The sequence below is a fragment of the Stegostoma tigrinum genome, chromosome 27 (genome assembly GCF_030684315.1).
Source record: "Stegostoma tigrinum isolate sSteTig4 chromosome 27, sSteTig4.hap1, whole genome shotgun sequence".
Lineage (NCBI taxonomy): Eukaryota > Metazoa > Chordata > Chondrichthyes > Orectolobiformes > Stegostomatidae > Stegostoma > Stegostoma tigrinum.
Window position 1 is genome coordinate 11020797 of NC_081380.1, and position 25096 is coordinate 11045892.

The 25096-nt window shown below is 42.8% G+C and overlaps 1 long non-coding RNA gene across 1 annotated transcript; it reads left to right on the forward strand.

The window, feature by feature from the left end:
* Positions 1-1537: 1537 nt before the first annotated feature.
* On the forward strand, positions 1538-24235 carry LOC132211027 (uncharacterized). Its single transcript, XR_009447311.1, has 3 exons — positions 1538-1937; positions 19638-19736; positions 23181-24235. It is a non-coding gene; the product is annotated as an uncharacterized LOC132211027 (long non-coding RNA).
* Positions 24236-25096: the final 861 nt, after the last annotated feature.

Consider the following 25096-nt stretch of genomic DNA (forward strand, 5'->3'; position numbering starts at 1 on the left):
TCAAAATGCCCAGTGACTCTAATTAGAATATTCGGTGTTAGTCAACAGAATTTCATGGGTTAATGTAATTGCCATGAACACCCGTTGAGTCAGCCAGAAGGTAGATTAGGAAAACTGAATTAATCTGATAAATCCTGACTTCCCAGCTAAGGCATTTTTAAATGAATTCAGATAGGCAGAATTCATCTTTAGTGATTTCTGTATCCACATTTCAAAACAAAAATGGTACCAGTAAATTATTGCTTAGTAGCGTATCAGGAAGTGAGATTCAGTGCAAGATGCAAGGAATTAAATATCAAACCATCACTAATGAGTGTCACTGCCCTCATCAGTCAGAAAAAAAAACCTGTGTAACATGGCTGTCAAAATATCGAGATGGTTAACTGGGTTTTGGACAGTCATCCACAAAGGAAATTGAAAGTTCAAATGCTGACGGAGAGGGTATTCCTAAACCGGAACTGTTAATTTGGGCAGTACAGTGGCTCAGTGCTTAGCACTGTTACCTCACAGCACCAGGGAGCTCGGTTCGATTCCAGTCTCAGGGACTGACTGTGTGGAGTTTGCATGTTCTCCCCGTGTCTGTCCGGGTTTCCTCCAGATGCTCCGGTTTCCTCCCACAGTCCAAAGATGTTAGTTTAGGTGGATTAGCCACGCTAAATTGCCCTTAATGTCCAGGGATGCGTAGGTTAGATGGATTAACCATGGGAAATTCAGGCTTACAGGGCTTGGGGTGAGTCTGGGGAGGATGCTGTTTGGAGGGTTGGAGTCGATTTGATGGGTCAACATGGCCTGCTTCCACACTGTAGGGATTTTATGAAGTAACCACCACGGCATAACAAAATCCACAAAATTGTCCTCTGTGCAAGTGTTAGAGGCAGAGAAGCGCAGAATGAATCTGAACTGTGTTGAACGAAATTTTTTTTTCGCTTCCGGTCGATCTAATCGAACACGGCTAGCATTATCCTTTTCAGCTTCAGTTGCAAGCTCAAATGACAATGCCATTTTAAAAATCCTGGTAAACAGTTAATTTATCTTCCTGTTGATGTAGGGCTTGGTCGCTATGGTTTCCGCTCCCTTGTAAACAGCAATGTCATCCGTTCCTCAATTACAATGAAACATGAAACAATCTATGGGCAAGTTTAATTGAGTTGCTTTCTGACCTTCTCTGTCCCAATCAGCAATAAGGTTTCAGGAACATCCAGAAATTTCTGGATGAAGATTGACCAGATTTGGACCTCAAAAGCAAAGCTGTATGAAGGCTCTGAGTAGTTCTGTTTTAACATTCACCTTGAAAAATCCTTTATTTTTAAATTAGCCATTCTTTACAGGTTCAGCATGACTAAGTCTAATGCCTTTATCCACCGTGGCATACTAATCTCCACTGCAGCACCTCACAAACTCTTAAGATCAAAGCAGCCAACTTATAAACTTCTCATGATTTATTATTTGCCTGAAATAAGAAGCAAGTCAAACTTCAGAGGTTATGGTAAACTTCAGAGTACACTCCGAGATTTGTGTTCAAGTTTGGTGACCATCCCACAACATGTCGACACAGTGGGGAATAAAAACGGAAAAATGCTGGAAACATTCAGCAGGTCAAGCAGCATTTGTGAAGTACTGTTCCCAGTTCTGATGAAGCCACGCGCTGAATGTTCGCTGGGGCATAGAGACTCAGCTGATCTTTAAGAAAGTCGCATGGGAACCTGATTCGTAAATCATACCCTATTTCTGATAGAGACCGTACAGCATAGCTGAAGGGACGTGGGGTATGACTAATACATAAGGAAAGCAAAGCTCACCCGCTATCATTTGAACTGAGGGCTGAACAAGCCCAATTTTCACGGACAGCAGGCCAGGCAGCATCAGAGGAGCAAGGACATTATGCCACAGTGTAGAAGTCATGAATTTGTGAAGAAGACATAAATGCACGCAAAGGGGTAAGTAGAACCGGTAAGTTCTTAGATATTTAAATACCAACACTTATAAAATTAAAATAAAAGTACGATATCCATGAGAGTCGGAAGAAATCCATTTTATTAGTTACAGTCACTGATTGCTGAGATTATCCTGGGCGCTATTTTTATATCATTATTGATGGTTTCCAGCTTTCCACAACCAACATTTTTTACCCCAGAAGTTAGGGGAAGTGTTGTAATTTCACAGTTTGATTGACATCTCAATGATGTTATTAAAGAATTAGCTATCTTTAGTGTGAGATTATGAATACAAGCCTGTTTGATGAAGGGTCTAGGCCCGAAACGTCAGCTTTTGTGCTCCTGAGATGCTGCTGGGCCAGCTGTGTTCATCCAGCCTCACATTTTATTATCTCGAAATTCTCCAGCATCTGCAGTTCCCATTATCACTGTTTGTTTTGATTTGGGATTAAATACTTGGGCAGCCATTTTGACTGGCCTTTCAAGAATGGAAGTATTTGCTGACTATATTGAAAGCTGTGTTGATATTTAGGTATTTGAAATATTTCATTGCAAATGGAGGATGTCAGGGCAAAGAATGGTGGGTGGGGGAGCATGAGTTGGGAACAGGTTAGAATGGAGACTGTAAGAGGCATTGCGGCTGGCTGAGGGTTTTGGGATGGGAATTAGTGTTCATGGGTGTTAGGTGAGACCTATGAGTTGCCATGGCTAGGACATGTGAGGTAAGGACTAGAGGGCATTGTATTTCGCAAAACAACTGGTATAAAGTCACAGAAAACTGAGGTGGGCTTTGTAAACAGCCTGGCATGTCAGAGTGCCCAACTCGGCACATCAGAATCTCTGTGCCCACCTCTAATCTGCAGCAAGGGGTGGCAGCCCTGATTCCATCCTGCATCTGTCCCACCAAAGCAAACACTGCACAACGTGAGGCAACGATTTACAAAGTGGGTGTGCCAAAGCTGTAAGTTTCCTCACTCGACTATTTTCCCACTCCGACAAACATCCTGCCCATTAGCTCTGTTGCTCTCTGCACAGATGCTGCCTGACCTGCTGACTATTTTAATCTCAAATTGCTAACATTCACTGTATCCACAGATGGTGGCGAGCATGTTTAGAAGAGCAGCAAGACCCATTGTAAATTTAAAGCAAATGAGCCAGGAGCAACAACTGTAGAAGCTTTAGCTCCACAGACTAGTGAGAGGGAATCTGCTGCTGTGAACCCCAGGCCGTGCTGAGCTGCCTAAGCCTGGACACAGGCAGCAGAAGTAAAATGTTTATGTCAAATGTTTTCAGAATCAGTACTCCCATAAGGAGCAAACAAAGTTGCTGGAAAAGCTCAGCAGGTCTGGCACAATCTGTGAAGGATAAAACAGAGTTAACGTTTCGGGTCCGTCGGTTCTGAGGAAAGGTCACCGGACCCGAAACGTTAACTCTGTTTTTTTCCTGCACAGACGCTGCCTGACCTGCTGAGCTTTTCCAGCTACTTTGTTTGATTTACAGCATCCGCAGTTCATTCTGTTTTTATTTTGTAAGAGGCAAGGGTTGGTGCTGCACGTAAACTCAGGAAGATAATCTGGAATATGGCATTATGCGTTTTGAAACCTCTGGTGAATTTTAATCATGGTGTAGAGCTGGATGAACACAGCAGGTCAGGCAGCATCAGAGGAGCAGGAAAGCTGACGTTTCCGGCCTGGACCCTTCAGAAGCTTTTTCTAAACTTCAGCTTTCCTGCTCCTTTGATGCTGCCTGACCTGCTGTGTTCATCCAGCTCCACACCTTGTTATCTCAGATTCTCCAGCATCAGCAGTTCCTACTAGTTCCCACTAACTGAATCTTAATCATGTTTGGATTTGAGGAAGAAATTGTCAATAAGGCTTTAAAGATGTTGTTTCTTCTGTTGTGTGCATAGGATAGTATTTCTCTTGCATCCAATATTTCATTGTGCTTCAACTGTTGACCGCACTGTTCCTTCCAAGTCAAAAACATTCAGATTCCAGACCCAATCCAGGACTCGGCAATGTGCACCAATGCGGTGCCATACAGAGAGAGTGCTGCACTGTGAGAGATACTGATAAACGTCAGATGCGATGTTAAACCAAGGTCCTTAGGTGCCCATAAATAGGCACTATTTTGAAGAAGAGCACTGACATATCACTGATATCTCAGCCTATATTTATCCATCAATCATTATTCGGGAAATCAAAATAGATTAGCTGGTTGTTGTGAGAGGGCTGTGTGAGGGAACTTGCTGTGTGGAAATTGGCTGCCGAATCTTCTACATGGTGAAGCACATTGTCATCACTAAATGGTGCGACATAAATTCAAGTCTTTCTCTTTGGCTCAGTTTTTTTTGTCACTAGCCCTAGTGACTCTAGATGTGATTCAGCGAGCAGAATTTCAAGCTGCTCCCGGCAGCCAGTAGAAAGATGGGCGGTGACACTGAATTGGGCAAGAGGCCAAAATCTGTGAGTCTGACGGCAGGATGAAAGTTTGTGATGAAATTCTCCGACCTTTAAGGACAAATCTAGCTCCTTGACGGCAAGCATCAAGAATCCCTTTTGCATGTGACCATGCTCATTAAAAGGCCAGCTCACCAGATTTCAATTCCTTTTCACAATTGAGATCCTTGTGAGTGAACAACGTGTGCCTTCCGAACGGCATCATCAGGTTTTCTCTCTTTCTGGACCTTGAATTGCTTTGCCTTCCCTGGTCAGTGTTTATCTGTGATGGTTGAAGTTGCATGGGGCACAGAGGAAACAGGAGGGTGAGCGGAGTGTAATGGGCTTGGGACAAGGAGGCAGCCTGAGGAAAGGTGTCTACCTGGGAAGGATAGCAGACCGACTTCGGAAGGTGGGAAGGGCCAGAATATTCAGCCGCAGGAACCAAGACTGAGTGATGCTTTCACAGGGAATGAATGTTTGTCTGCTACCCTTGTCTGCAGGACTGGAAGTTAACAAGGTCAATATCATCATCATTGTCAATCCCTTGCCGATGAGGATGACTCTCTTCAGGGTGAGTCCATATGTGGCCGTACGCACTGATAAGGCTCTGTTACACTTGGGGCAGAAGGTGGTCGTGGGGAGGAGTGAATGGGGCGTTGGTGTAGCAACACGCACCTTTCGCTGTTTTTGCCTGGATTCTGGTTTTCCCCAGTGACACGTCTCAAGGTGCTTGATGCCTTCCACGGTGCTCCTTCACCACCTTTGAATGGTCTTGCCCCAGCGATTCCCAGGTGTCTGCAGGAATGCCACACTTTTCCAGTGATCACTGAAACGCTTCCCCTGTCCACCTGGGGCTTGCCTGCTGTTTCAAAGCTGGGATGAGAGAACTAACTTGGGGACATTTATGTTGGTCATTTGGGTGCCATGCCCAGCCCGTTGTGGTTGATCCAGGGTAATTAGTGCCTCCATGCCAGGGATGTTGGCCTGGTTGTGGATGTTGGTGTTAGTGCGTCTTTCTTCCCAGTGGATTTGCAGGATCTTGTGCAGTTAGCATTGCTGAACGACCTTGAAGTGTCTGCTGTAGACAGTCTGCCATCTCAGGGCCATATATGAGGGTGTGACCACCACAGCTCTGTAAACCATACTCTCGGTGTTGAATCTGATATTGTCACCAAGCATCATTTTTTGCGTCAGGTGGCCAAAGGCTGCATTACCATACTGGAAGTGGTGCTAGATCTCTTCACAAATAACTGCTTTGGCCAAGACGATACTCCCGAGGTACTGGAAATAGTAAGCTCTCACCCTGCACCACCCCCCTCCCCGTGGACCTTGACTGTGGGTTCGATCCACAATGCTGGGCCAGGTTGGTGGAGGACCTTTGTCATGGTCTACAGCGGCCGTGCTTGTAATGAGCTGACAACTGTGCAATCACATGATTAAAACTGACCTGCCCCGGCTTGGTGGTAGTGGAGGTGGTGCGGGGTGGGGGACTGGGATGGGGGCACGGTGGGGATCGGTGATTCTTATATCCACCCCCTGCTTGTCCAGAACTGGAAATTCCACCCAATATCAAACATTGCTTGATCATGCTCCTATGACAAACTTCAAGATACTTTATTACATTATGGAAGCTACACAAATGTTAGCAGTTTTTGTTGGAAAAAATAATGGTTCCAGAGCTGCAGCTGAGCTCCCAACAGATCTTGTTGCATATGTTGAAATACATTGTCTATTGTTTTGGACACAAATGTAGCAGCCAAATTTGTACATGGCTTCTGTCCATAGGTAGTAATATAGTTCACAATGTTCCTCAATTTTAATCTTCTCATCCTTGTGTTCTGATCTTTGACTTCTATGATCCCCCTGTTTATGTGTCCACCTTGGAGATCTCTGCGTCCCTCCAGTTCCAAATGCAGAATATTTCGGGTTTTCCTCACCCTATTGTTGGCGGCCTGCCGTCAGTTCTGGAACTGCCTTGCTAAATATCGCCATCTCTGAACTTTCCTTTAAGACACTCCTCAAAACCTTTCTGACTGAGCCTTTGGCCATCAGGCTGAAGGTTAGCCTTGGCTTCTCTCCATTTATTATTTGGTCTGATTGCATGCCCATGCAGTTCCTTAGAACATAAAGGATTGCAAGCTGTTGTTGAATTGCTGGTTATTGGTGTGGAGTGCACAAATGATGACAGCATTGCTGTAAGCTTTACATTATGCTGAATTTACTGATTGGAGGTCTCAGTCTCCTTAGCAACAGGAGTAAACAATCAGTGTTTGTGATTATTGGTCACTTGAGAGTGAAAGTACGTTGTGGATTTCAGTGACACGAATACGCTGCTCTATGAATTGCTGAATAGCTCTTGGGTCACAAGTGGCCATAGATCTGAAGCTCTGTATGAGACAATCCAAATAAAGATTAACAAGGAGAAATATCAACAAAGATGCTTGGCAGAATTTATATCTAACTGTGGGTATTATTCCCATTGCCATGGTTGTACTGCTGGTGGGCTGTACTATCATAGTAGAGCTTATGATAAATAGCAAATTAATCCTCTTTATTAATGTTTATTCTTCTCACTGTTGTAACTGCTTCTTTGATTTGGCAGGAAGGAGAGAGGGGTTTTTATTACCAGGACAAGGCATGATCCGACTAAAGTTTTGGATTTCCAAGACATCCAGACCATTGGGATCACTGAGCTCAAAGCCAGATATGATCCTTTTGGGTCCCTTAAAAGTGCAGACCCAGACCATTTATACACAAAGAGATTAACTGATTTACTTGGGCAATTTTTTTGCTTGGCTGATGGAATTAGCAGCAGATCAATAACAGGCAATTCACACCAACATGAGCATCAGTCTAAAAACAATAACAGCTCTGACTTTCACATCCTCCCTAACTTAATATATTGAGTCCCTAGATCCCTCTTCAGAACAGTGTAGAAAATCTAATACATTTCCAGCATCCACAGAGTGCTCACCTATAACTGGCCAGCTGAGGGTGAGCAGCATTGGATGGTCCCTTGCAGTGTGTCCAGGTCATTCATTTGTTGGTTGACAACTGCAGTCGGTGAGTGACATTTCTCCCTGTGGTGATGGCATTCACTTTAGATGGCGCTGCCAATACGGTCTGGTGTGTGTGTGTGTGTGTGTGTGTGTGTGTGTGTGTGTGTGTGTGTGTGTGTGTGTGTGTGTGTGTGTGTGTGTGTCTATTCATGTTCACTTCTTCAGATCTTAATGAACTGAAGGTCACTGAACTTGGAACGTCAACTCTGCTTCCCCTCCCCAGATGCTGCCAGACCTGCAATTTTCTGTTTCTGTTTCAGACCTTCAGCACCTGTAGTTCTTTATTTTGTCGCAAAAGCTGGTACACTTTCCTTCATTAAGACTTAACAGAGGGTATGTTTTCATTAATTGCCACATTGCAATTAATACATCCATGCATCTTCCTTACATCGCTAGAAAAACACAAACCGATGATCAAAGACACCACAAAAAGCCTGAAACAACTTTGGCCTCAGATGTAAGATAACAAGGTGTAGAGCTGGATGAACACAGCAGGCCCAGCAGCATCAGAGGAGCAGGAAGGCTGACGTTTTGGGCCTAGACCTCTTTTCTGCTTCTCTGATGCTGCTTGGCCTGCTGTGTTCATCCAGCTCCACACCTCATTATCTCAGATTCTCCAGCATCTGTAGTTCCTACTATCTCTTGGCCTCAGATGAATGTGTTCACTAAGAGTAACACACACATTCATCAACTCTGCAGGCGTTACATAAAAATAAACTGTTTGAAAAAAAGTTAAAGGACGTGTAAGGAACTTCATCAATGAGCTAGTAAGTACATTGAGAATATCACATCAGCTTAGATTTACACTTTCTACTGCAAAGATTCCTTTGATCATTCTTGGCACAGCTTCAGTTGGACAATATGCCTCTGGCATTAGCATGGAGCCATTCTGCTTCAGTACAGAAAGCTACAAGTGGCTTGAAAACACCCGAAAAAATAGGACATATTTAAACAGAGTCAGATGCATAATAAATTATAATTAGCCATGCAAATTAAATTATACTATTTAAACCATTCCCCGGGCTATAATTATTCTAGCGCTGTAGTACTGACTGCAACAATCTACTTTTAAATTCTAATGTGTTGATCTTTCTATTTAGAAACAGGTTTTGAAAAGCTACAAAGGATCTCTGTGGGGGAAGGGAACATAAAGATATGGCACAATCCCATTAATTATGTGATGGCTGTATGCAAATTGCATGCCTCACAGCATTCGGATTAAAGGGATTGGAAATTTGGATAGTTTCTGAATTGTGTGTGACATTATTATTGTTAGTACAGTGATTGCACTTCTAATGTTCCAAATATTGTTCAGGCTGCTTTAGAAAAATGTTTGAAAAGGTCTTCCCCTCCTCAGTTGAACTGTTGATGCTTTTTAAAAGGAATAGAGAAGTAAGAATAAATACATATGGAATAGAGAATGCAAATCACCAACCTCACTGTTGTTATAATGGAGGATGCAAAGGCGGTGACAGATGTTAAGCAGCTTATTGTACAGAAGAGCTCAGTTCAGATGCCCTGCACTCTGTTTGAAACTTGATTTTCATCTGGCCATGGGTGTATGCAGATGGCAAGAAATTTCCAGACCTCTGCTTTGGAGAAACTCCTTTCATTTATTGAGGGGTGGGCTACTGATGAAGACAGGATGTCTACCCCAGAAGCGATGCAGGTTGGATAGGGATGAACCATGAGCGTCTGGTGCAATTCAAAAGGAGAGTTCCCGGTAAGTCAGGGAGCAGGTGGAGATGCTGCTGGTCCCAGGACAAGATCTCAAATAGTATTTGGTGAGTACTGATTGTAATAGTTGTGCAACTAGTTGCTGAGGCAGGAAGACCTTGTCCATTGTGGGCCTTCCACAGAAAACCATAGTCAGCACGGATGCTTATTGCAATGAAGAAGTACGTGCTAACTTAAAGTTGGGTAAGCTTCACTAGTTAAAGTCATGGAGATAGCAGCATCTTGGCAATATCAGCAGCTCTCAAAATTCTTGTCTTATCTCCGGTATTGGAATTTCTCTGAGGTGAGTGATAGACTTCACCTATGCTCTTTCTACCTGCCCTGTTTTTATCACTCTCTCAGGGGCTGGCCATGCTGTTGGGCCTTGTCGGTAACCCTTATGGCTGTAAGCTGTGTTGGCAGAGTAGTGTGACTCAGAGGGAGTAGGTCAGCGGTACTGTTTACATTCAGGAGCATGCCCTGGAGTGACAGGGTTAGATGCCAGATCACCCAGCATTTATGCAAACCCTTCCCATCACAACCAAAACCAGGCATTGCTGAGCTGAAGAAACTGGGCCGTGTATATAGCCGACATATGCCCTGATTGAGATGGCACAAAATTCTAGCTAGCCCTGTCTTTCTTTTGTTAATTGTCTGTGTCAGGCTATGGACAATTAGAAACATAAAGGAGGCAGCCATGGAGATAGCGAGTAAAAACCGAAAGATCTGTGGATGCTGTAAATCAGGAACAAAAACAGACATTGCTGGAGAAGCTCAGCAGATCTGGCAGCATTGAAGAGAAATCTCAGTTAACATTTGGTGTTTTGTGACCCTTCCTCAGAACTGAGATAGTCAGGCTAGCTGCCTGGCTAGTTGTTTGGGATGAGGAATTCCTATTCAGGTAATAACAGGCTGTTCAGAACACTTGGAGCGTGGTGGTACTAGTGGAGGTGATCCCATTTATTCACAAAGCAAAAGGGGATATAATCATGGAGTCAGACTGGATACAAACAGATCCTTTAGCCCAACTCATCCAAGCTGACCGGATATCCCAATCTGATATAAGTGATAATGGGAACTGCAGATGCTGGAGAATCCAAGATAACAAAGTGTGGAGCTGGATGAACACAGCAGGCCAAACAGCATCTCAGGAGCACAAAAGCTGACGTTTCGGGCCTAGACCCTTCATCTGATGAAGGATCTAGGCCCGAAACATCAGCTTTTGTGCTCCTGAGATTCTGCCTGGCCTGCTGTGTTCATACAGCTCCACACTTTGTTATCCCAATCTGATAGAATCCCATTTTCCAGCATTTGGCCCTTATCTCTTTAAATCCTTCCTATTCATCTACACAGCTAGATGCATTTTAAAATTTGGAATTGTACCCACCTCCACCACTTCCTCTGGCAGCTTGTTCTATACATGCTCCAACCTCTACATGAAAAAGTTGCCCCTCATGTCCCTTTTATATCTTTTTCCTCTCACCTTAAAGCTACGCCCCTAGTATTGGACTCCCCCACCCCAGGGAAAAGACCTTGTTTGGTTACCCTATCTATGCGCTTTGTGATTTTATAAGCCTCTATGAGGTTACCCCTCAGCCTCCGAAGCTCCAGGGAAAATAACCGCAGCCTATTCGGCTTCACCCCACAGCTCAAACCTTCCAACCCTGGCAACATCCTTGTAAATCTTTTTTGAACCCTTTCACAATTAACAACATCTTTCCTCTAACAGGGAGACCAGGATTGAATTGAAGTGAACAACGTTGAAATCAAAGGGAGGATGATGATTAGGTTGCATGGTAAAGCTTAGGGACTAGGAGCAGCTGTAGGCCATTCAGTCCTTTGAGCCTCATACACCATTCAGAATGATCTTGGCTGATCCTCTACTTCAATGTCATTTTCAGGCTTTCTCTGCATATCCCTTGATGCCTTTAACATCTGAAAATGTATCCATCTCCTTCTTGAATATACTCAGAGATCCAGCATCTGTAGCTTACTCTGATGGAAATAGGTTCATTACCCTTTCAGTGAAAAGAAAATTTCCGCCTCTCTGATCTAAATGGCCTAACCCATACTGTAAGACCATAAACACTGGAGCTAGGATCCCCAACCAGGGGAACATACTCCCTGTTATATAGTCTCTCCAAACCTTTTCTGAGTTTTAATAAGATTCAATTCAATTACCTGTCACTCTTCTAAACTTTATAAATATAGGCCCAGTTGAACCAATCCCCCGATGAGCCTAAGGACACTTAAGTACTACTCCAAGATAACAAAGTGTAGAGCTGGATGAACACAACAGGCCAAGCAGCATCAGAGGAGCAGGAAGGCTGACGTTTCAGGCCTAGACCCTTCTTCAGAAATGGGGGAGGGGAAGGAGGTTCTGAAATAAATAGGGAGAGATGGGGAGGCGGATAGCAGATGGATAGAGGAGAAGATAGATGGAGAGGAGACAGACAGGTCAAAGAGGCGGGGATGGAGCCAGTAAAGGTGAATGTAGGTGAGGAAGTAGGGAGGGGATAGGTCAGTCCAGGGAGGATGGACAGGTCAAGGTGGCGGGATGAGGTTAGTATGTAGGAGATGGGGGTATGGCTTGAGGTGGGAAGAGGGGATAGGTGGGCGGAATGACAGATTAGGGAGGCGGGGATGAGCTGGGTTGGTTCTAGGCCCAAAGCATCAGCCTTCCTGCTTATCTGCTGCTGCTTGGCCTGCTGTGTTCATCCAGTTCTACACCTTGTTGTGTCAGATTCTCCAGCATCTGCAGTTCCTACTATCTCTAAATACTACTCCATTTGTGATTCATACAGTGGCAGTTAGTCATGCCCTAGGTACCTCATCCCTTGGGCATCAGTAGAAGAAAGAGATGTTTGAGGAGACAGTGTCATTTCTAATTAGTCTACACTCTGCTATCACAGATACCAGCACCTTAGAGAGGCATTCTGCACACTTAGGGTCTGTGGCATAGAATGAAGGGCGGGAGGAAATGTTGCAATCAGAGGGAGCTGTGTCACATGATGGAACGATTGATGATAATGGACGTCAGTAGGCACGAGATTCTCACCCAACTGAAGGCTAATCGAGGGCTGTGGTGGCTTGTGAGATGGGTGAAATTACTGAGAGTTTCTCATCAGCCTCATTTTCTTCGATCTCCCATTCCCTCTGCCAGACCACCTGCCTGCCCTGTTTATCTCAGTGAATTTGGCTGGCCCTGTAGGAATTAAGAAGGTGTACCCGTGATTAGTCCCCTACCATTCTCTGCATGTACAGTCTGGTTGCCTTGCTCCTCAGTACCACATCAATCACTGTGACGCCCACATCCTACTCCTCTGAGACAGACCAGGGGCATTTTGTAGATATGTTTTATAGATACATGTGAGGGGCTGCAGTGTCTTGATGCCCAATGGGCTCACTATGGTTTCAGTTCATATTACTTTGTTGGAGATAGGTTAAAGTCAGATATACCTTCTGCCTCCTCAACACTGGCTTTGGTTCAGATGTGCAGGGCATCATCCAAAGAGTCGCCACTTTAAACAGTACATGAAGACTTTGAGTTTAATTGTGGACTGCTACACTTCCCAAGCCTCGGATTATCCGATGCTAACATCCAGGGGAGTGCTGTTGGATCTGGTGGTCAGTGTCCTTGTACCTACTTCTGGGATCCAGTATGCCTGGCTGATTAGTCTTTGTGGTTGAGAAGCAACCCTTACCTTCACCAAAGGATTCTGATCTCCCTGCCAGGCCTTTGATTCCCATCATCTCAGGCCAACTCTGACCTCCAGCTGAGCTGTCAGGGCTCCAATAATTCCCCAAACCCCAGCCAAAATGTCACTGTGTTTGGAGCAATCTTATCTTCCACATTCCTCATGTTTCACTAAAATCCTTTTGCACTCAGGTTATGTTTCTTTAAATGTTTCTTAAGCATCGCCAGGATTTTTGCTTTCAACACAATATACCCGTTTTATGTGAAGAACCTCTGACAAAGTCTGAAATATACCTTGCATCTAATGTGAATCTGTGCACTTTGGCCTAGAGCAATTGTTTACCTTGAAGCAACGCCCTGGAATTGCCTTTTCTACATTGTTTACAATCTTAGTTTGTTTTTTGAAGCTTAGTCCATGTATTTCTGTGGATTCTTCACTCCTACTCTTTCCCTGCCTTTTTAAAAATCCTCTGGTAGATAGACCCTGTGTCTTTTCCCTACTCCATTGCTAAGATTTTAAAGTCTTGTGGCTTAGTGCCTGGAACACAGTAGCACTGACCAGAGCATTGTACTATTCCAGTACGACATCTCTGGCTTATTTTTTTTACTCATTTTGCTATTTAATCCAGAACTCAATTTGTCTAGTTGATCACATCAACGTAGTGCCTTCTCACATTAGATATCTAGGAGTAGAAAATGCAAGAACAGGTTAAACTCAGAAAGAGATGTCAAACTCTGCAAAAGAATGGGCAGTTGAGTACATACTTCAGATAAGATGAGCTGTAACGTTAATTTGGAGGACAATGTCTATCGCAAAAACTCAAGAACTATTGGCTAAAAGCCAATATGCATATGGTTGGCTACAGATAGTGAAAATCATTCATACAATGTCTGTATGACTTTGCCAAATAATCTTCATACATCTGCATGGAGAAACAGGAGCAAGTTTCACCACTTCCACCACAGACCAATTCCCACCCAGCTTTCGCTGGTGAGACCTCATTGAACTCGAACCTTAGAGTTATTCATGGGTGCCCTGTACGTTTTTCTAATATTGTTGGAGTTGCAACAGAAAATGTTAAATGCACATTTAGTAATTGGGTTTGCACTTGCAAAGGGTTGTATTGCAATAAATTGGGAAAATAAGTTTCTATTGCTGCAATAACTCGTGGATGCAACTTTAAGGTGCTTACCAAAAGATTAGCAAAGGTGAGGAGACATTTATTTTATACAAGAGTGTTACACTCAGGGATGCATTGTTTGGAAGGTTAATGTGGATAATCATTTATAATTATACAGAGGGATTGGATATGTACTTGTAAAGGAAAAGAGGTGGGACTATGGAGAAAGAGCTGGGGAGTGGAATGAATTGGATAGCTCTTTCAAATTATTTGAATGGGCTTAATGGGCTGAATGGTCATCCTCTATGCTATATGATTCTTAAACACCTATCTGTATTATTTCATCTGCCTTTGGGCTGCCTATACTTGAATCCCACTTGTATGTCCTTTTCCACATTTTCACATTAAATTGGCTTTTTTCATACCAGCCGACCCCTCCTCCATTCCTTTCTCATCACACCTCCCAGGGTATATTGACATCATATTGGGAAATGCAAATTATTCTCAATGGAAACACATTAACATTGATTTTAAACTTTCTATTAACTGCACGTAACAAATATACAAAAATCAATAACTGCTGTGATTTGCATTCCTTACACTGCTGCAAGTTTGAAGCCAATATTGTATTCAATAGACCAATTGTTTGGGGCAATTAGACATGTAAGCAGAAACAATAGAGATAGATGGGATGTGGCATTTCAGCAGTAAATTATTTCAGTGTCTCTGAAAGTATCTAGTTCAAAGGATACATACAGTAAATACAAGTCCAGAGCTGTTCACTTTCACCATCCAAATACTATGGGACTGGTAGAATATTAATATAAACAGGCTCTAGAAAGAAATTCATAGATGATGAGAGATGAGAATGACAATTATCTTTGAAATTATTTACATTGCAGATTCAACTAATTAATTCTTTATTTAAATGAACAATTTCATCATTATTGTGGCAAGTCAATTAATTCATTAAATGTAATACATATTCTGTTATGTTACCAGTGCAGGCACAGCTAGTTATAGAAAGACTATATGTGACTAATAAATATCAGGCTAGCTTGTCCCACTGCTAGACCAGACCGGCTTGGTCCACCTTCAGAGACCATCAGCTCCCTCAATGAATTGATTTATTGTGATCTGCAATATCAGGATCTTCATTATCAGAGATTCCGCCTCTCCTTCAGATGTCAACTTTCTCATCACTAAAGCAGTCTGGTCCATCTTCAGAATTTTGTCGTTCCGCTATCACAATGGTCTACTGACCTCTTAAATTCTGCTTCCATCTAGCATTACGTACAGCTCAGAAATAGATTATCCTTTTAATAATTGGTGAAATGTGGGTGTTGTCAGCAAGTGGAACATTTATTGCGTATCTCTAATTCCCCTTGTGAAGGTGGTTGACCACTTCCTTTATAAACCACTTCAGTCAGTGTGCTAATGGGAACCGCAGATGCTGGAGAATCCAAGATAACAAAGTGTGAAGCTGGATAAACACAGCAGGCCAAGCAGCAGCTCAGGAGCACAAAAGCTGACGTTTCGGGCCTAGACCCTTCATCAGAGAGGGGGATGGGGAGAGGGTTCTGGACTAAAAAGGGAGAGGGGGGAGGCGGACCAAAGATGGAGAGAAAAGAAGATAGGTGGAGAGGAGAGTATAGGTGGGGAGGTAGGGAGGGAATAGGTCAGTCCAGGGAAGACAGACAGGTCAAGGAGGCGGGATGAGGTTAGTAGGTAGGAAATGGAGGTTGGCTTGAGGTGGGAGGAAGGGATGGGTGAGAGGAAGAACAGGTTAGGGAGGCGGAGACAAACTGGGCTGGTTTTGGGATGCAGTGGGGGAAGGGGAGATTTTGAAGCTGGTGAAGTCCACATTGATACCATTGGGATGCAGGGTTCCCAAGCGGAATATGAGGTGCTGTTCCTGCAACCTTCGGGTGGCGTCATTGTGGCACTGCAGGAGGCCCATGATGGACATGTCGTCTGAGGACTTCACAAGCTTCAAAATCTCCCCTTCCCCTACTGCATCCCAAAACCAGCCCAGTTTGTTCCCTCCCCCCACTGCATCACAAAACCCTCTCCCCATCCCCATCTCCGATGAAGGGTCTAGGCCCGAAACGTCAGCTTTTGTGCTCCTGAGATGCTGCTTGGCCTGCTGTGTTCATCCAGCTCCACACTTTGTTATCTCAGTCAGTGTTCTGTTGGTATAGCCACAATTCTGTTAGGAAGGAATTTTCTGGATTTTAATTAAGTGACAGTGAGGCGGTAAGGATGATATGGTCCTTGTTAGGATGGTTTGTGACCTAGAAAGGAATTTACATTCAGCTCAAATAGTTTGTGCTGCTGCCTTTGATTAAAAAGTTACCTCGTTCTTTCTGATCATCGCAGCTTTTCAGCATTCGTTTTTATTTTTGTTCCTCCCTTGTACTTGTGTAGTTTTCCTTTGAAAGTGCCTAGGCCTACATGTTTCGAACGATGAAGCGGAAACACCAACAATATGACAGATATCAGCAGGATAATACAAGTGAGTGCCAGGGTGAATAAAGGAAGTTCAGACAGAAGTGAAAAAAAAGGGGTTTTTCTTAAGTCATCAACAGGCTTGGTGAACATTTGTTGCTCCTACCTAAAAACTCAGAGGGCTGTTAAGAGTCAGCCACATACCTGAGAATCTGGAGTAGGTCACACCAGGTAAGGACAGCAGGTTTCTTCCCTTAAAAGGGATTAATGAGCCAGACTGGGTGTTCCTGACAATCAACAACAGTTTAAATATTCGACTCTTAATTCCAGGCTTTAATTGAATTCCAGTTTCACCAGCTGCTCTGTACAGGATTTGAACCTGGGTCTCCAGGCCACTACCTGGGTCTCTGGATTACTATTCTACTGACAAGACCACAAGGCTACCACATCTCCAAAGACAAGCTGAAGGACAGAGTAGAGAATGACAGTTAACATAAAGATCTTCAACAATCATATAGTAGGTCTGGATATAAGTCCCACTTTACAGAAACGTGTCCAAACTGGTTGATTAAAAGTATCCATAAGTAGTAACGTGGCCATTCAAGAGTGATGAAAAAGGGGATTTACATATGGGTGCTGTGGATATGGATGGAGCCATAAATGAGTTCGCAGCAATTACTTTGACCAAAGAAGATGATGCTGTTGGAACCATAGTGAATGAAAAAGTTGCTAAGATACTGGATAGGCTAGGGCATTAAAAATACCGATTGTACGTAAGGCTGCTAAGTCAGCAGGACTCAATGGAATGAGCCTGAGGATGCATAGGGAAGCATGGGTTGAAATTGCAGAGGTCATTATCCTCCAATCCACCTAAGATACAGGAGTGGTGGCCAACGGCTTGCGAATTGCAACTGTTATGCCTTTGTTTAAAAAATAGAGGAAAGATAAAACCAGAAACTGCAGGCTAGTCACTTTAATCCTGGGAGTGAGAAAACAGTTACACTCAATGACCTGGATCAAATGAATGATCACATGCACAAGGCATAGTGGTCTACAGCACAGGAAAAGGTTCTTTGGCCCATTAAGTTTACTCCAATTAAAAGCAACCACTGATCTATTTTTAATCCCAATTAGATTAATTGTGGAAAAACAAGATGGATTTATTTAGGGCAGATCATATTTAACAAATTCGATTGAGTTTTAAGATGAAGTAATGAAAAGTATTGTTGCAATATTGTAGTTGATGTCATATACATAAACTTGCAAAAGGGATTTAATTGGTTCACCAGCAAAGGTGAAGCCCATGGAATAAAAGGCACTGCAATAGAATGAATATAGAGATGGTGAAGTGACAGAAAAGAAAGTGATGGTGAACACTTGTTCATTTCAGTCAGAGGGAGGCTATATAATGGAGTTGTACAGGAGTCACTATTAGGATCACTGCTTATCTTGGTGCATGGAACCCGACTGCAAAATTACGTCCATAGATACCTGAAGGGGATTGCAAGAAAGGTTAAAAGCTATCACCGGGAGCAATTCACCCTCACCCCGCAACTGGGCATTTTATTTTCGTCCGTTCTTGGAATATAGATGTAATTGGCTGGTCCAGTATTTAATGCCTGTTCCTAATCGTCTAGAATACAGCTAAGAGTCAGCTACATTGCTGTGGGTCTGGAGTCACATGTAGGCCAGACTAGTGAAATATGGCAGATTTCCTTCGTTTAAGGGCATTAGTGAACCAGATGTGTTTTTATGACAATTGACAATGATTACATGGTCTGCAACAGACTAGCATTTTATAGAATTCAAATTTCAATATCTGCTTTGGTGGGACTTGAACATGTCCCCAGAATATTAGCCCAGGTGGTCTGGATTACTGACAATTACCACTATAAAACTGCCTTACATTAAATCTTGAAATATTTGGAAGATATTGTTGCTGCGCTACCTTTCCTTTGCATTTTGGTTCCTCAAAGATTTCCTGTTATCAAAACACCCCCATTCGTGATCCAGATGGATCTTGAGGCCATTCTCTTAGAGGGATGGATGCAGATGATCTTCACTAACCCTAGTGCCACATTTTGCTGCAATATATTGAATTGATCCTGGATACTTTACTGCGTCGGATCTTTTGGGATGGTTCTGAGTTTTCATCCAACATGCTACTTTTTATAAAATTGGATCCCATAGATTGTAAGTTAGAGTTTGACTCTGTTACCCACTCTCGGACTTCAATTCAATCTGTGACTCCAATGGCATTAAGTGAAGGAAGCCATAAGTGGGCTGACACCAGCAGGCTCAGGGAGAGGAGCAGGTAACTATGTTGAGAGGTCATTATATTCCTTGCTCTGAAAAGCAGTTCATGGGATCATGGAGGTGGCACAAGTGGGTCCATAAAATGATAACCATCTGTCTCTGAGCCTGTCGTAAACAAACCATCTATTGTTCTCCCAAACTTTTTCTTCCAAACTCCCAAATCCAGGACTTTTCCAATGAAATTCTACCATTCATTTCTTCAATCCAGCTTGGCTCCCAAGTTTAGAGATCCCCGCCTCATTGACCTGTCCACCTTCTCTCCCACCTATCAGCTCCTACCACCTCACTGACCAACTTCCACCATTACTTGCCTGCTGTCACCACCCCACCCACCTTTCCCCACCCAACACCACCCCCACCTATTTATTTCAGAACCCCTACCCCTCCCCCATTTTTGAAGAAGTGTCCTGACCCGAAACATCAGCTTTCCTGCTCCTCTGATGCTGCCTGGCCTGCCGTATTCCTCCAGCTCCACACTTTGTTATCTCCAACTCCCAGGTTGTCTGCTTTCTCCAGCAATGCAACTGCCCTTATGTAACAGCAGGTTATTAATAATTCATTCAGGAACATATTACTTGTTAATAACGTAAGCAAGAAAATCATAACTTATATAATGCAATACATCATAACTCAATTCCTAAACTGTGGGATATTGAAGCTTGTTCACCTCACCCATTCTAGCCTGATAAGCATGGTAATACAAAAGGCCCATGTGTCTCTATCTCTAATTTCCACCCTTTATGTTACCCCAGGCCTTCAAAAGGTTTGGTTTGTTTATCTGTCTTGTGTTTGGATCCATGTTGTATTTACTTTACACAGCCTGAAATGCATGACACTGACACACATTATTCCTTAAATCAGATTCTGCCACTTTGCTGGGCCAAACAATGTTTACTTTTTGGTAGGTTAATGACGGATGTCACAGCCACTTTGAAATACAGAACAGATGTGTATCTCAGCCACCGTCTTGCAGGAAGGCCTGGTGGAGTGATACCATCAGTAAGGTATGTATTTAATAGAATGAGTCCAGTCTTTGGACTTTGCTAATTTACAGTGGTCCAACATGGAATCTGTTTTTTAGTAACACGCAGCAATAAATTCAACCCAATGTTTGAATTGTTGGAAATTTATGGCCATGAAATGAGTCTCAGTATTGAGGCTGCTGATAATTTCCCGTTCAGTTACACTGTGGTTTTGATGATCAGTTAAGCTTTAACAGTTTTACTGCTGTAGGAATAATTTAACACATCCATAAACGTTTATAGCTGGTAAACGGGTACAACAATTTCACTTAATTAGAAAGGAATAGCAGATCCCTCTAATGACATGATGACATTTTAGCCTTTACTTTGCTGACAGATCTCAGAATTGACAAAGGCCGTGTTTAGCTACAATATCTCCCACATGGGGAATATATTGTAGGGCGCAATGTGTCAAGACTATGGGTATCCCATTTGATGTCAACTCGATGCTTCAAGATAATTTCTAACCTCTACTTACTGAGACAGTTCGATATCATTCTCAGCTCTGTACCTTCTGACTCAGAGACAAGGATGTTACTACTTCACCGATGACTGACTGTATCTCAAGGTAATCCGCAGAACATCAGGTTAACCAATTCATGACTAGTGTGGATGAATGTAATTTCTGGTTAACTTGGCTTCTCTAGTTGGTCTGGAGGCAGCAGAATCTGGGATTTCATTCCACACGAGACCCACCCTCTGTGGGAGAACTTTCCCCGCCCATGTCTTTTTAAAATCTCTCTTCTCTCACCTTGAAAATATGCCCCCAAGTCTTGAAGTACCCCATCCTAGGAAAAAGACGCCTTTCACATTGGATGAATGCAGATGCTTATGGTGGAGTGACCATGCCAGATGTTGCTGAATTAAATTTTTCTTAGATGATGTTAGGCTTTATGATGATCCCTGTCACCCACCTCTGTCCTTTGAGATGGTGCTCAGTGCCTTTGTGTTAGTAGGATTTCCAAGCTACAACAGTTTTTAGATTGGAAGAGCTAAATTGAGACATGGTAACATGATTAGAAGAGACTGAGAGATCCTAAATGCAATCTGTTGTTTTATCATAGAAATCCCTATAGTGTGGAAACAGGCCCTTCAGACCAACAAGTCCACAGTGACCCTCAGATCATCCCACCCAGACCCATCCCCATATAACCCACCTAATCTCCACATCCCTGATCACTACAGGCAATTTAGCGTGGCCAATTCACCTAAACTGCACATCTTTGAACTGTGGGAGGAAACTGGAGCACCCAGGAGACACCCACGCAGACACAGGGAGAATGTGCAAACTCCACACAGACAGTCGCCTGAGGCCTCCTTATTGTTGTTCTGGTGACATTTCTATAAATCTTTAATTGTACTTTGATTTAATGACAGTACATATGGATTTTAGAAATCAAGGGTAGAATTAGTAGAGGAATTGAGAGTGAATAATTGTATATGGTATTCATGTGGATGCCACTGTACCAATAGTAGAGGGATTAAAGTCAGTACAGTGTGGAGCTGGAGAAACACAGCAGGCCAGGCAGCATCAGAGGAGTAGGAGAGTTGACATTTTGGGTCTATCTTGTAGAGGGATTAAATATTGAAGGCAGCGGATGGGGTGCTGATCAAGCAAAGTGCTTTTTCCAAAATAGTATTCAGCTCCTTGGAGGAGTCGGAGCTGCACTCATCTAGGCCAGGGGAAGCCATTCTATCATTCTCTTGACTTATGCCTTACTTTGGGAAATTAAGTTAGTTACTCACCTCAGAATTCCTCAAACATGTTTTTGTAGCCACAATAAGTACATGAGTTGGTCTAGTGAAATGTCTGGTCAATGATGGCCGCAAGGATGTTGATGATGGGGGATTCAGCAATGAGAACATTGTGTGAATGATAAAGAGGAATGTTTTATGATCTTACTATGGCTTTAAGAGATGTATTTTGTCCTTTATTTATGATGAAAGGTTGAGACAGACGTACCAAGTGGTCTGTTCCAAGCCAAAAAGTAAGCAGCTTGTGAGGTGTTGGGTTTTGTTTTAATTTGGAATAATTAAACGCATTGTCTATAACTAAGGGTGAGGTGCCTGATGGCTGGAGGGTGGCTAAGTACCTTTGTTTAAGAAAGGTTGTAAGGAGAAACGGGGAACTGTACACCTATGAGTTTGACTTTGGTTGTGGGTAAATTGGTGGAGATGATTATAAAAGATAGGATTTATGGACATTTAGAGAGGCAAGAATTGATTAGGGATAGTTAGCTTGGCTTTATGTGAGAAAAATCATGTTTTACAAACTTAATTGAGATTTTTGAAGTCATTAAAGATAAACAATGGCAGAGCAATAGATGTTGCTTATTTGGATTTTAATAAACCTTTTCTCAAATTTCCATATTGGAGAATAATTAGTAAAATTAGGTCACATGGGATTCAAGGTGAGCTTGCCGATTGGCTTAATGGCAGGAGACAGAGACTGATGGTGGAGGGTTGCTTTACAGACTGGAGGCCTGTGATTAGCAGTGTGCCACAGGGATCAGTTCTGGGTCCTCTTTGATTTGTCATTTATATAAATGATTTAGATAAGAACATTGACGGCATTGTTAGTACATTTGTGGATGACACCAAAATTGATGGCATAGTGAGGCAGGTTTTCTAAGATTACAAAGGGATCTTGATCAAATGGATCAATGGGCTGTAAAATGGCACCTGGAGTTCAATCTGGATAAATGTGAGGTATTTCATTTTGGTGCAACAAACAAAGGTAGGGCTAATACAATTGATGGTAGGGCCTTAGGGAGTGTTGTAGAACAGAGGGGCCTGGGGTGCATGTAGATAATTCTTTGAAATTTGCATCTCAGGTAGATAGGGTGGTTAAAAAGGCATTTGGCATGCTTTTCTTCAGTGCTCAGTCCTTTGAGTGTAGGAGTTGGGCGTCATGCTGAGGTTGGCAGGGCATTGGTGAGACCTCTTCTGGAATACTGTGTCTAGTCCTTGATGCCCAGTTATAGGAAGGATATTATTGAGCTGAAAGGGCTCAGAAGACATTTACCAGGATGTTGCTGGTCATGGAAGGTTTGATTTATAAAGTAAGGATAGGCTAGGACTTTTCTCACTGGAGTGTAGGAGGTCGAGAGGGAACATGATAGAAGTTTATAAAACAATGAGAGGTATAGTTAGAGATAATGGCAGTTGTCTTTTCCTTCGGATGGAGAATTTCAAGACTAGGGGGCACATTTTTAAGGTGAGAGGAAAGAAATTTAAGAAAAGACATAAAAGACTACTTTTTTACACTGAGGTTGGTTCACAGAATGAACTTTGAGTTTGCTCTGCCAGAATCGCAAAGTGCAATCTACTTTAGCGAATTTGTCTTTGCCAAGGGGGTATTTATGGAATGTTACTGTCTTGGAACAGTTGATGTTTCGTTGTTAAATAATATATTATTCTGTTAAGTTTTCTAATAGAAGCGGCATGAATAGGTGGAGTCAGGCTCCCACAGACTGCCTCAGTAGCTGAAAAGTCACGAATGGTCCTTTGCAATTTTCATCTCTACTTCTGTTGAAGGGAAGGTCACTGATGAAGCAGCTGAAGATCAATGATCCCATCCCTGAGGACCTCTTGCAGCAAGGGCCCAAGAGAGAGTTGGTTGGTTTCTACCAACCACAACTATCTTGCATTGCACCACGAAAGACTCTACCACTGAGAAGTCTTCCTCCTAATTCCCATTGAGTGTGACAAGAAAAAGAAGATTAGCTCAGGTTGCTGCTGCTGTGTGTAATAATGAGATGAAGATGTCACGTAATTGGATTGTGTCAAAGAATTGTTTTGCGGTGTTTTAAAATGTTAAGTCGATCTAACGACTGCAAGAAGAAATGTGACACAAGCTGATATTGATTAATTGTGTCCATGTTTGTTATCTTTCAAAATTGGGACTGTTAACTCTTTCCACTGGCTGCTTGTTTTTATGTTTTCTAATATACTATCTCAATGTTTAATTCACCGAGGAACATTTGTATTGAATGAGCACGTGAAGATTCTGATACTATCTAGTGATGCACAGATGTCACCAGGGATATGCAATTCACTGGAAATTGATATGAGATTTCATTGGCTATATATTGTATGAAAGATATTATCACACTAGTGTGTGTGTATTAATATCCATCAGGATAACAGCGACATAACATCTTGTGTGGAATAATCTCACTCATCCAATATTGAAATGGAAATGCAAATGAATGTGTAAAATGTGGAAATGGGGTTTGGGGATTGTATGCACTGAATTTATGCCCCTATAATCATTTCTTTATTGTAAATGTTCGGAAATCATTTGGAAATGAGATCTTTTTCTCATCAATCTCATTTAATTATAGAATGTGCTGGCTTGTGATTTGATAAACAAACCTTTGAATAACATCCTGAGAATCTGAGGAACTGCGACACTACTTTGATTTTGTTCCTGTTGTACTTTTGAGAAAAAGACGGGGAAATAGAATTCAGACTAGGAAATCTTGTGCACCCAATGGCGATATTGATTGGTTAGCATGTTTATAATAATGACATAATTTGAAGAGCATAAGAGGATAACATAACCATGGTACTTGAGTTATTGGAAGGTTTTGAGAGAAACTAAATGCATGTCTTATGGTATTATGGTCTTATCTTTCAGAGATTTCTACAGTGTAGAAACAGACCATTCAGCTCAACATGTCTACACCAACCCTCCAAAGAGCATCCCACCAGACTCACCCCCACTACCCTATCCCTGTAACGTTGCATTTCCCAGGTGTAATCCACCTAACCTACACATCCTGGACACTGCAGGCAATTTAGCACGGCCAATCTACTCAACTTGCACATCTTTGGACTGCGGGAGGAAGCCGGAGCACCCAGAGGAAACCCACACAGACACAGGGAGGATGTGCAAACTCCACACAGTCATCCGAGGCTGTAATTGAACCTGATTCTCTGATTCTCTGGGGGAGCCATGCCACCCACTGAGCCATTGTGCTGCCTCTTGTTGGCTCCATGCTAATATTCTGCTGTTATTCTGCAATATAGTTGCAGAATGCTGTAAATAGAGATCAAAACTGGAAGCAGTGCAAGAGTTGTAAGTAACCAATGTAGCACAATAAAACAATCTGGAATTAAGAGTCCAGTGGTGGCCATGAATCCACTGTCAACTGTCAGAAAAATCTCATCTGGCTCCCTAATGTTGTTGTGGGAAGGAAACTGCCTGCCTTACAGGGTCTAGCCTATATGTGACTCTAGACCTAGAGCAACGTGGTTGACTCTTAATAGTCCTCTGAGCAATTAGGGATAGGCAATAAAAACTGGCCTAACTAGGGACATGGTCATGCTGTGAATGG